The following is a 10,750-nucleotide window of genomic DNA, read 5'->3' as shown; positions in this document are numbered from 1 at the left end:
CATAGCATTAAATGTGATTTCCAGAGCTGAAACATGGAACTGTGTTTCCTCATATTCCAAAAGGGGGAAGTGTTATCGCTCCACACAGTGAGATCAGGATGGAGAAGGGAGCAGGGGAGGATCTGTCTTAACCATCACTGTACTGCCAATACTGAAAAATTTCCTTTTTTATTTAAGCAGGTTAAATCTGAATTTTTAAACCTGCAACTACAGTTCTGATTTCTGGGTCTTTTAGTCATAGTTTTTGTTTTGAGGATTAAATGAAAATGTGGGTCTTGTTAAAAGACAGTAACAATTATCTTTTTAAAAATGTTTATTTATTTTGAGAGGGAGGAAGAGAGTGAGCCAGTGCTCGCATGCACAGGGGAGGAGCAGAGAGAGAGGGAGAGAGAGAACCCCAAGCAGGCTCACTGTCAGTGCTGAGCCCAACACAGGGCTCGATCCACAAACAGTGAGATCAGGACCTGAGCTGACATCAAGTCACATGCTTAACCAACTGAGCCACCCAGCTGCCCCAACACTAACAATTATTTTTATTTGCTAATAGCATGTGCTTACTGTCATTGTATAGTAACTTCTTATCTGAAGACTTTTTTCTCTCAAGAGACTGGGCTGTGCCCGCATCCCAAGTTAATCTAACCAAGACTGGCAGGTACACCACCTTTTCTAGGAGCTTGGCTCATAAAATGGAGTTAGTATTTCTGGCTTATTTTTTTTTTTATTTTTCATTTTATTTATTTTTTTATTTCTGAGAGAGACAGAGACAGTGTGAGCAGGGGAGGGGCAGAGAGAGAGGGAGATACAGAATCTGAAGCAGGCTCCAGGCTCTCAGCTGGCTGTCAGCAGAGCCCGACACGGAGCTTGAACCCACGAACTGTGAGACCGTGACCTGAGCCAAAGTCGGACGCTTAACCGACTGAGCCACCCAGGCACCCCAGTATTTCTGGCTTAAAGATGGATCTGATGTGTGTGTGGAAAGTTCCTGAATTCCTGTGTGTCCAGTGAGCCTCAGCTTGAGCCCCGCCATATGGATAATTGCATCTAGGCTCCTGATTGTTTCATCCCATTCTGGCCTGAGACAGAAATCCTGCAGTAACCTGACTGGCTCCTGAGAACAGGCTGTCCCCTGGGGCTGAAACAGAGTCCCAGTTCTTCTCCCCATTCTAGATGCTACAGACACTTGAACCACTGTGACACCATCTATTGGTCTGAAACTTTGGAAGCCACAGTGAAACTCTACAAAGACATCACTGGAGCATAAATACTAGCTTGTTATCCACCATGAATGTGATGGCCTCACGTGACTGACCAAGAAATAAGGGGCAGATGAGCCTTGGAAGTCTAAGCACTCTATATACTTCTACTGGCTGCTCAAGTTCCAACATGCTTTTGTAGCTGAACAAGACCAGCTCGAAGGTAAACCATGAGAACAGGGATGTCTGTCATCTGGTAGCTGATGTATCCCACTCCCTTAGAATAGTGCTTAGCACATAACAGGTGCTTACAAATGGTAGACATCTAGCTTTGTTTTGCCCAGCAATCCCTTCTTTGGAGAACTGCTTTTTCCGTACTCCACATTATTCTGATGGAGCTCCCAATCATGAGATGGAACAAGCTAGGAAATCATGTCATAAATCTGGAGCTCATTAATCTGCATGTCCCTAGTTCCTAGATTCCCTGCATTTAAGCAGGTATCTGCACTCCTTACTTCTGGAGAATCCGAGGCATAATGTCAAAAGGGTTGATGAATGTAGGTGGTACATTCTGTAAGTACATCATTCAGAGACTAAACTTTATACGAATGTTCATCACGAAACCCAAGCCAACGATGTAATACCAGTACCAGAATATATCTTATTCACATTCAGGTAAATTGTAGATAAAATGTTTTCAAATTTCTGATAGGTGAAATACAATTTTTATAACATCAGCTTTACTATAATAATATTATTTAAGGTTCCTCAGAAAAAAATGTAATCTGTGAAATATGAAAATAAAATACATACTGGATTAAAACAGTCCAACAAATGGGGGTGGGGGACAGGAAAGTTGTGGTTGTTTAAGGCTTTTTAAAAATTGTGGTAAAATATATATACCATAAAATTTACCCTCTTATCCATTTTTAAGTGTACAGCTCATCAGCGTTGAGTATACTTACAGCGTTGTGCAACCAACACCACTAACCACCTCCAGAGCTTTTTCATCATATAAATGAAAACTCTGTGCTCATTAAACAAAAATTCCCCTTCCCCCCCTCTTTCCAGCTCTGGGTAATTGCTATATTTTCTGTTTCTATGAATTTGCCTATTCTAGGCAAATCAACTAGAATTATATAATTATATTGGAATTATAAGTTACACAATATTTCCCTTTCTGTCTAGCTTACGTCATTTAGCACACGTTTTCAAGGTTTCTAGATATTGTAGCATGTGTTACGATTTCATTCCTCTTTATGGCTAAATAATACTCCATTATATGTATATACCACATTTTATTATCCACTTATTTGTTGACAGACACTTGGATTGTTTTCACCTTTTGGCTATTGTGCTATGAACACTGGTGTACAAGTATCTGATTCAGTTCCTGCTTTCAATTATTTTGGGTATACTTAGAAGTGAAATTGGGTGGATCACACAGTAATTCTATGTGTAACATTTTGAGGAACCTGTATAAAGCTTTTCAAAATGACTTATGAAGGAAAAATGTATTAACTTAGGAACTGTATAAGCAATAAGTTATTCTTTATCATATCATTACTGGAGACAGAGTGTTGTATCAAATAGAACAGAGGATACATCATTTCCTTGTAGTAAAGGAGGGAACAGGAATTTCCAAGTAACTACAAGTCCCTACAAAAGTAAGAAGTCAAAATAACTGCAACTTCCTAAAATGTAAGTTTTAAGTTTTCTAAAGACTGTATTTCATGTCTTTACACACATGAAATACAGTCTTTAGAAAACTTAAAACTTGCATTCCTAAATTGTGTAAGAATAAATCCCAGGATGTGACCATACAACTGTAGTCTCTTTTGTATGCAAAATAACAGATCAGTACCTGTCTAAAGTGCAAAGGTTAGAAAAGACAATGAAAACTGAAGAAAGTAGGGAACTAAGGAGCTCTCATGTTGGATCTGGAACAGAAAAAGGACAATGGTGAAAAAACTGGTAAAATTCAAATAAAGGCTATTATTAATAGTGCTGTATACCAGTGTTAATATCTTCGTTGTGGTAACTGTACTATGGTTACATAAGGTGTTAACACTAGAAGCTGGATAAATGATACAGGAATTCTCTACTATTTTTGCAACTTTTGTATGAATTTTAAATGATTCCAAAATAAAAGCTAAAAAAGAACTATAGTCTCTGGACTTTAGTGGACACCTGAAAGTGTTAAGCCAGATAATCAGAAATAGCAATAATAATTGAAGTTGTACATCTCTTCCTTGAAAGAGCCTTCAATATTCACAAAGAGGAGAAAAGACAGTAATTTTATAGTTAGTGCCTCCAATAACCAATTTCCTCTTGCCACCTATTGCCATCTTGGCCTTATATTTCTTCCTCCTAGATCCATCCACCCAACCCTTTTAACTCAGACTTTATATAAGAAGGCTCTCCCAAAATTTATGTCTTCTTAACCATCCCTTTCAACTGTTGCTAAATCAGTTTATAGTCCAGATTGTTCTCTGAGCTTTGACAGTACAGCCACTGGCCTACTGGACATCCCCATTTCCAAAGGCAGCTGAAGTTCGCATGTATCTAAAGCTAATCCTTCATTTTGCTCACTTACCCAAGTTAGAAATGTAGGACTCAGCTTAGACTTGTCCTCAATCACCCCATCCCTACTCCCAAGAGCAGACTGACCATCCTACCATGGTCTATACTGTAGTATAACACCCAATATCTTCCATTCACTAAAGTATAAAGTTAAAATCCAGCCATTTTTATCACTGATAGACATAGTGACTTCGTACCCTAAAAAGCCCAAAGACATTGTAGAAAGCAGTAACTTGTAAATTCAGAAAATCTTCAATGTTGAAAATGCATTTTTTTTTAAAATGTTTTATTTATTTATTTCTAGGAGAGAGAGAGACAGCATGAACAGGGGAGGGTCAGAGAGGGAATGACAGACTCTGAAATAGGCTCCAGGCTCTGAGCTGGCAGTCAGCACAGAGCCCAACGCGGGGCTCGAACCCACGAACTGCGAGATCATGACCTGAGCGAAAGTCGGACGCTTAACCGACTAAGCCACCCGGGTGCCCCGAAAATGCATTTTTTCTTAAAAGAGGAAGTTATTTGCTTTGACAACACATATGCCAGAACTGGAATGATACAGAGATTAGTATGGCCCTTGTGCATGGATGACACGCAAATTTATGAAGCACACTTTTATTTTTTTTAAGAGAACAAGCACACGCAGTGGAGAGAAAGTGAGAGAGACTCTTAAGCAGGTTCCACACTCAGAGCAGAGCCCAACTCGTGGGGTTTGATCCATTACCCTGAGATCATGATCTGAGCCAAAATCAAGAGTTGGACACTTAACTGACTGAGACACCTGAATGTCCCTAAAGTATACCATATTTTTAAGGTACCATACCAATTTTCTACAATCTTTGTCAGAGGATAGAAGTAGAAGGAATACTTCCTAATTCATTCTAGTATACCAGAATTACCCTAATATTAAAACCAGACAAAGACATTACAAGAAAACTACAAACCAGTATCTTTCACAAAGATGCAAAAATCCTCAATAAAAATATTAGCAAATCAAATCCAACAATGTTTAAGAATAATTATATACCATAATCGAGTGGGACTTATCCCATGTATGCAAGGTGGGTTCAGCATTCAAAAACCAACTGATGTATCACATCAACAGGTTAAAGAAGAAATATCAAGTGATTATATCAATACATGAAGGAAAAGCATTTGACAAAATCCAATACCTATTTGTGATAAAAGCTTTTAGTAAACTAGGAAGAGATGAAAACTTCCTCAATCTGATAAAGAATATTTATAGAAAACCCACAGCTAACATACTTAATGGTGAGAAGCTTTCCCACTAAGATCAGACACAAAGCAGGGATGCCCCCTTTGATCACTCTATTTCAACACTGTACTAGAAGTCCTAGCCAGCGTAATAAGATAAAGAAATAAAAGGTGTACTGATTAAGAAGGAAGAAATAAAACTGTCTTTGTTTGTAGATGGCATGATCATCTATGTAGAATATCTGAAAGAATTGACCAAAAAATTCCTATAATAAGTGATTGTAGCAAGAATATAAGGTTAATATATAAAAGTCAGTCACTTTCCTACTAAACATTGACTTTTGATGTTAAATACATATTACCATTTACATTAGCACCCTAATGTGCTTAGGTATTAAGCACATTATAATGAAATACTTAGGAAAAAAATCTAACAAAACGGTGAGATCTGTCTATATGAAGAAAACTACAAAACTCAGATGAAAAAAATCAAAGAACTAAATAAATAGAGATATTCTACGTTCGTATATAGGAAAAGCCAATATTGTCAAGATATCAGTTCTTCTCAATTTGATCTACAGATTCAAAGTAATCCCAGTCAAAATCTCAGCAAGTTATCTTATATAGATTTCAACAAACTAATTTTAAAGTTTAAATAGAGAGGCAAAAGACAGAGAGTAGCCAACACAATACTGAAGAAGAACAAAGTTGGAGGACTAATACTACCTAACTTGAAGACTGACTATAAAACACTAATCAAGACAGTGTGGTAGTGGTGAAAGAATAGACACACAGATTAAAAGAATAGAACAGACAGCCAGAAATACAATTAACTGATATCTGACAAAAGAGAAAAAGCAACACAATGGAGCAAAGATATTCTTTTCAACAACTGGATATCCACATGCAAAAAAAAGAACCTCAACACAGACTCTACACCCTTCACAAAACTAACTCAAAACGTATTACAGATCTAAATGTAAAATGCAAAACTATGAAATTCCTAGAAGATAACATAGGAGAAAATCTAGATGACTTTGTTTTCAGAGACAGTACCAAAGGCATGATCCATGAGAGAAATAACTGATATGCTGGACTTCAATAAAATAAAAAATTTTTCTTCTTCAAAAGACATTGTCAAGAGAATGAAAAAACAAGCCACAGACTGGGAGAAAATATTTACAAAAGATCTATCTGGAAGAGGACTGGTATCCAAAAAAAAAAAAAAAAGTTTTAAAACTTAACGGTAAGAAAATGAGCAAACCAATTAAGAAATGGACAAAAGATCTTTTTTTTTTATATATATATTTTTTTATTTTATTTTTTAAATGTTTTATTTATTTCTAGGAGAGAGAGAGAGAGAGACAGTGTGAGCAGGGGAGGGTCAGAGAGAGAGGGAGTCACAGACTGAAACAGGCTCCAGGCTCTGAGCTGGCAGTCAGCACAGAGGCCGACGCGGGGCTCGAACCCACAAACCGCGAGATCATGACCTAAGTGAAAGTTGGACGCTTAACCGACTAAGCCACCCAGGTGCCCCAGAAATGGACAAAAGATCTTAACAGATACTTCATCAAAGAAGATAAGCAGAAGGCAAACAAGCATATGACAAGATGCTCCACATCATATGTCATTAGGGAAATGCAAACTAAAACAACAAAATACCCTAAGAATGGGTACATGCCCCTAAGAAGTATTAAAAAGCAGGGCACAGAAGATGTTTAAGGCAGTGAAAGTATCTTGTATGAAATCACAATGCTGGATATATGTCATTATACAGTTGTCAACACCTACAGAATGTATAACACCAAGAGTGAAAGATAATGTTAACTATGGACTATAGGTGACAATGATGTGCCAGTGGAGATTCATCAGTTGTGACACATGTACCACTCTGGTGGGGGATGCTGACAATGGAAGAAACTATGCATATGTAGGGGCAGAGGAAATATGGGACATCTCTGTGCCTCCTGCTGAATTTTGCTATAAACTTAAAATTGCTCTACAAGTTTATTTTAAAAAGTGAGAGAAATAAACAAGTATACTAATATATCTATTAGCCATGTGATTACCTACTTGTGTATTATAGATTTAGAAACTACCACAGGGATGAGTTAGTGCTTTTTGCTATTCCTAAGTTCTACAAAGAAAGAAAATTTCTTGTTGACTGGAAGGCAAAAAAAAAAAAAAAAATCAGAATATTATTCCATATTTAGTGAAAAGTTGTATGAATCTGGAAGACAGAATTCCAATTCCAACAGGGCCTAGCAGAAATAAAAACAAGCAAAGTTCTTCATTGTATAAACAATGAAATTGAGTAAAGTACAAGGAATTGTTTTGACCATATATTTAGAATACTGTGTGCTGATCTGGCTGCCCTATGATCAGAAAGCCGACTTAGAAAAGAATGAGGGATGGTGGGCGTATCTGAATTAGCCTAGAAACCTAAATATCCTAATCACTTCCATATAAAACAGGATTAAGATTCTTTATCATTCCTTATTATTGAAATTCAAAAACTAAATTTGATTATTCAGTCTTCACTTTTAATGAATCAAAGTGATAAAAAGTAAAAATAATGAAAACATTTAACCAAACTTAATTATTGTTTCATCATATGAACTTTCATGTAAACATGATTTGGATCTTTTGGTGAATGTCATGGTAACCCCAAATCTCTAGTTTAGGGAAATAATACCATTCAACTCAATCAGAAGTGGAGTTGGAACTAAACTTTTATGAACTATTTTACAGTCATTTTCTCTTATTAGAGTAAGGTACGCTGTTATTGTAGTAGAGGTCAGTAAGGTTTTGCTGCTCATTAAGATAATAATTAGTTCTCCATGTTGGTTACTACGACAAACAAATGCCAGAGATGCTGGTTCCCAAGGCTGGGTTAGGAGAGTTAGGGAATGTTTGGAGGTACCTCTAATCAGACAATGTTCTGCAAGTTAGTCACACACTACATCTCATACACTGGCTCCCCCTCTTGAGAACATCTGTGCTTCAGAGCCGACAGGGCCTGTTCCAAACAGCCCTGCTTTGGTGGACTTTCCTGGTACATCACTTTAGAATCAAGAATCAAAGACTCTTAAAGCTGGAAGGAAACTTAAAGATCAAAAATGGCATCACAGGAAAAAGTATAATCTGGTAAGATGTTGTTAAACCCCTTCTTGTGTCTGCAACATTGATTAAATAACAAAACGAAATAAAACAAACAATTCAGAAGAATCTTTCCCTTTTATTACAGATATCAGGGTTGCTTTATGTGTAAATATAGAATTGTCTTATTTTCCCAGTGCAGGATAAAGAGCAGGCTATATTTGAACCTGACCAAAACCTATTGTTTATTCACAATTTATCCTAACCCTTCATTTCTTCTGATGGAAGTAATTTTCCTGTGCTTTGTAATAAAAACACAGCAACCAGACCTGGATGTTTACAGTGTTTTGCCAACAACTAAAGCAAACAATCTCCCAAATCTGAACTGGCTGTGTAGACAAAAGAAATCAAATAATTACCTCAGAGTTCCAAAACCAACTTATTGGTCTAATGAGGGCTAGACTCCAACTTGGACACTTAACTGTTTTCAGGTCCCTAGTGAGATAAATGTTTTAGCATGTATTTTTAGCCAGGAGTTATTTTTACTTTAATAGCACTGCTTTTAAATAACTTTTCCTTAAAAAAAAAAAAACTCAAAAACCAAAAAGCAAAACAAAAAACTCTCCAACATTTCTAACTTTACTATTCTTTAATTGAATTATGTGATTCGATTATGAAGCAATGGTTAGTTTATTTTACCTAACTTTTATCATTTTGCGTTTAGAATCATTCTCAGAAATCCAAATTGGCTGATTACCGAACAAGTCCTAATTATTCCCCAGCGACTGTGGGAGCCTGGACTTTTAGGATTGTTCACTGTTTGGCTGGGAAACAGGCTTCTTCTTGTAGTACCCGATCTGCTGTTGATTTAAAGACTGACTTAAACGGCTATTTGTTCTGGGTTCTTTGAAGTACATTTGCTGCTCCTGCCTTCTGGAACTATTCTGACAGACATCCTGAAGTCTCATGCCATATTCTTCACTAGGTGGTTTGCGCAGCCGGGAATACTGGCATAACGGCTTATTAACCTGCTCTCACCTGCAAAAGAGGGTCTGGGATTTAAAACACCTCCAAATAATCCCACTGATGTTTCTGTCTAGAATCCTGAGGGAAGTCAGCCAGTTCAGTCCCCAGTCCGCATGATCCCTCCTTCCTAGCCTTGCACTTGGGGCCATGCCCGTCTCCTAAATTCTATACCCCAAAGCATAAATTCCCCCCATGTCTCATTGTCATCTCTGTCATCCACGGTGTCCAGCTCACAGCAGTTATTTGATGAAAAATAGTAACAAGTTTGTGAATAATTTATTTGCAAATGATTATAAACCATGTGTAAATAATAGCAAACTTATAAAATAGTAACAAATTAATAAAAAACTTCAAAGGATAGGTGTTCCGATTATAATCAGTAAAATCTTGCTCTGATACTTAGGTTTTATCATCCCAGGGAATGGCATCCGAATGCAATTCTACACTGAGGTGCCTGGATAGCTTCATCGTTAAGCATCCAAGTCTTAATTTCGGCTCAGGTCATGATCTCACAGTTTGTGAGATGGAGCCCTGACAGAGCAGAGCCTGCTTGGGATTCTCTCTCACTCTCTCAAAATAAATAAGCATTAGAAAGAAAGAAAGGAAGTCCGTCTACATTGATAGTTGCAGGTCCTCTTTAAAAATAAAAAAATAATTCAATGAATAACATTTTCCTTAAGAATCAAGCAGCATTTTGGCAGAATGTCAATAAAGGAAGACCTGAGTTCCTAAGGCTTGGTTATGTTGCCTAATCCTTTTCCATCTGGAAAGAGCTCGAGCATTTTAAACTTGCCGTGGCACTCTTAGAAGGGGTGAGGTCCAAGTTCCCGTGCTTTTTGATAAGTAGGAGGACATGGTGCCCCTAGTTGGTGGGGAGGGAGAGAATCCCAGTAATAAGGATGCTCCAGGAAGCAGTGACCACAGTTCACTTCTCAGTGGGATCATGAGGATGAGAAGGTGGGACTAGAGGCAGAGGTACTTAGCTGACCGACCGAGAAGGAAGACAGTGCAGTGCTCTGGTGGGAGGTGGGATCAGGAGCGGTTAATTTCTGTCATGGCATGTTCCAGTTCCCGCCGTGTGAGTTATTAATCAAAGACCTCTCTAAGCACCTGACACATCAGTAAACTCCATAGGGGATAATGACAAAGCCAGAAGACTTAGTTTTTGGACCTTAAAGTGGTCACAATCTAATCTGGAAAAGGAGAAAATTAACGGAGAATGACTAGAAAATTACATGCTAACTTATTAGTTCAAGAGGAGTTCACAGAAGGAAAAGATCTGGATGGAGTGATAGTACAAGGCAAAGCTCAGAAGAAGCGTCTAGAAAATGAGGAAATGAATCATGTAACTGAGAATCGGGCCCGTGCCGATGAACTCCTCCTTGAGAGCAGCAGATTCAGAAAGATGTCCTTGAATGGTGGCCCAGGAGAAGAAAGCTGAGATTCACTGGTAAATCCTGACAGACTGCTTTTGGAAGGGCTGGAGACTGTGATGAAAATACAAGAAGAGAGCCAAAAAAGAAAGAACAGAGAAGCAAATAATCCTTGGTTGTTTTCATGCCTGAAGGGGCTCACTGTGGCATGAAAATCAACATGAAAACAGTTAGGCATACCACATCATCCAAGCTGGGCACTGT

At 37.8% G+C, this 10,750-nt stretch overlaps 1 protein-coding gene and 1 non-coding gene across 2 annotated transcripts in view; one reads left to right on the top strand and one right to left on the bottom strand.

Moving 5' to 3' along the window:
• Positions 1–10,750, bottom strand: part of ALG14 (ALG14 UDP-N-acetylglucosaminyltransferase subunit) — a 99,967-nt gene that overhangs the window by 25,557 nt on the left and 63,660 nt on the right. The gene's annotated exons all lie outside the window — the stretch shown is intronic.
• On the top strand, positions 4,294–4,395 carry LOC120229469. Its single transcript, XR_005527742.1, has one exon. It is a non-coding gene; the product is annotated as a U6 spliceosomal RNA (small nuclear RNA).

Source organism: Hyaena hyaena, unplaced genomic scaffold (genome assembly GCF_003009895.1).
Source record: "Hyaena hyaena isolate Hyena2069 unplaced genomic scaffold, ASM300989v1 scaffold_32, whole genome shotgun sequence".
In the NCBI taxonomy this organism is placed as follows: Eukaryota; Metazoa; Chordata; class Mammalia; order Carnivora; family Hyaenidae; genus Hyaena; species Hyaena hyaena.
This window is presented reverse-complemented; position numbering and strand designations above follow the sequence as displayed.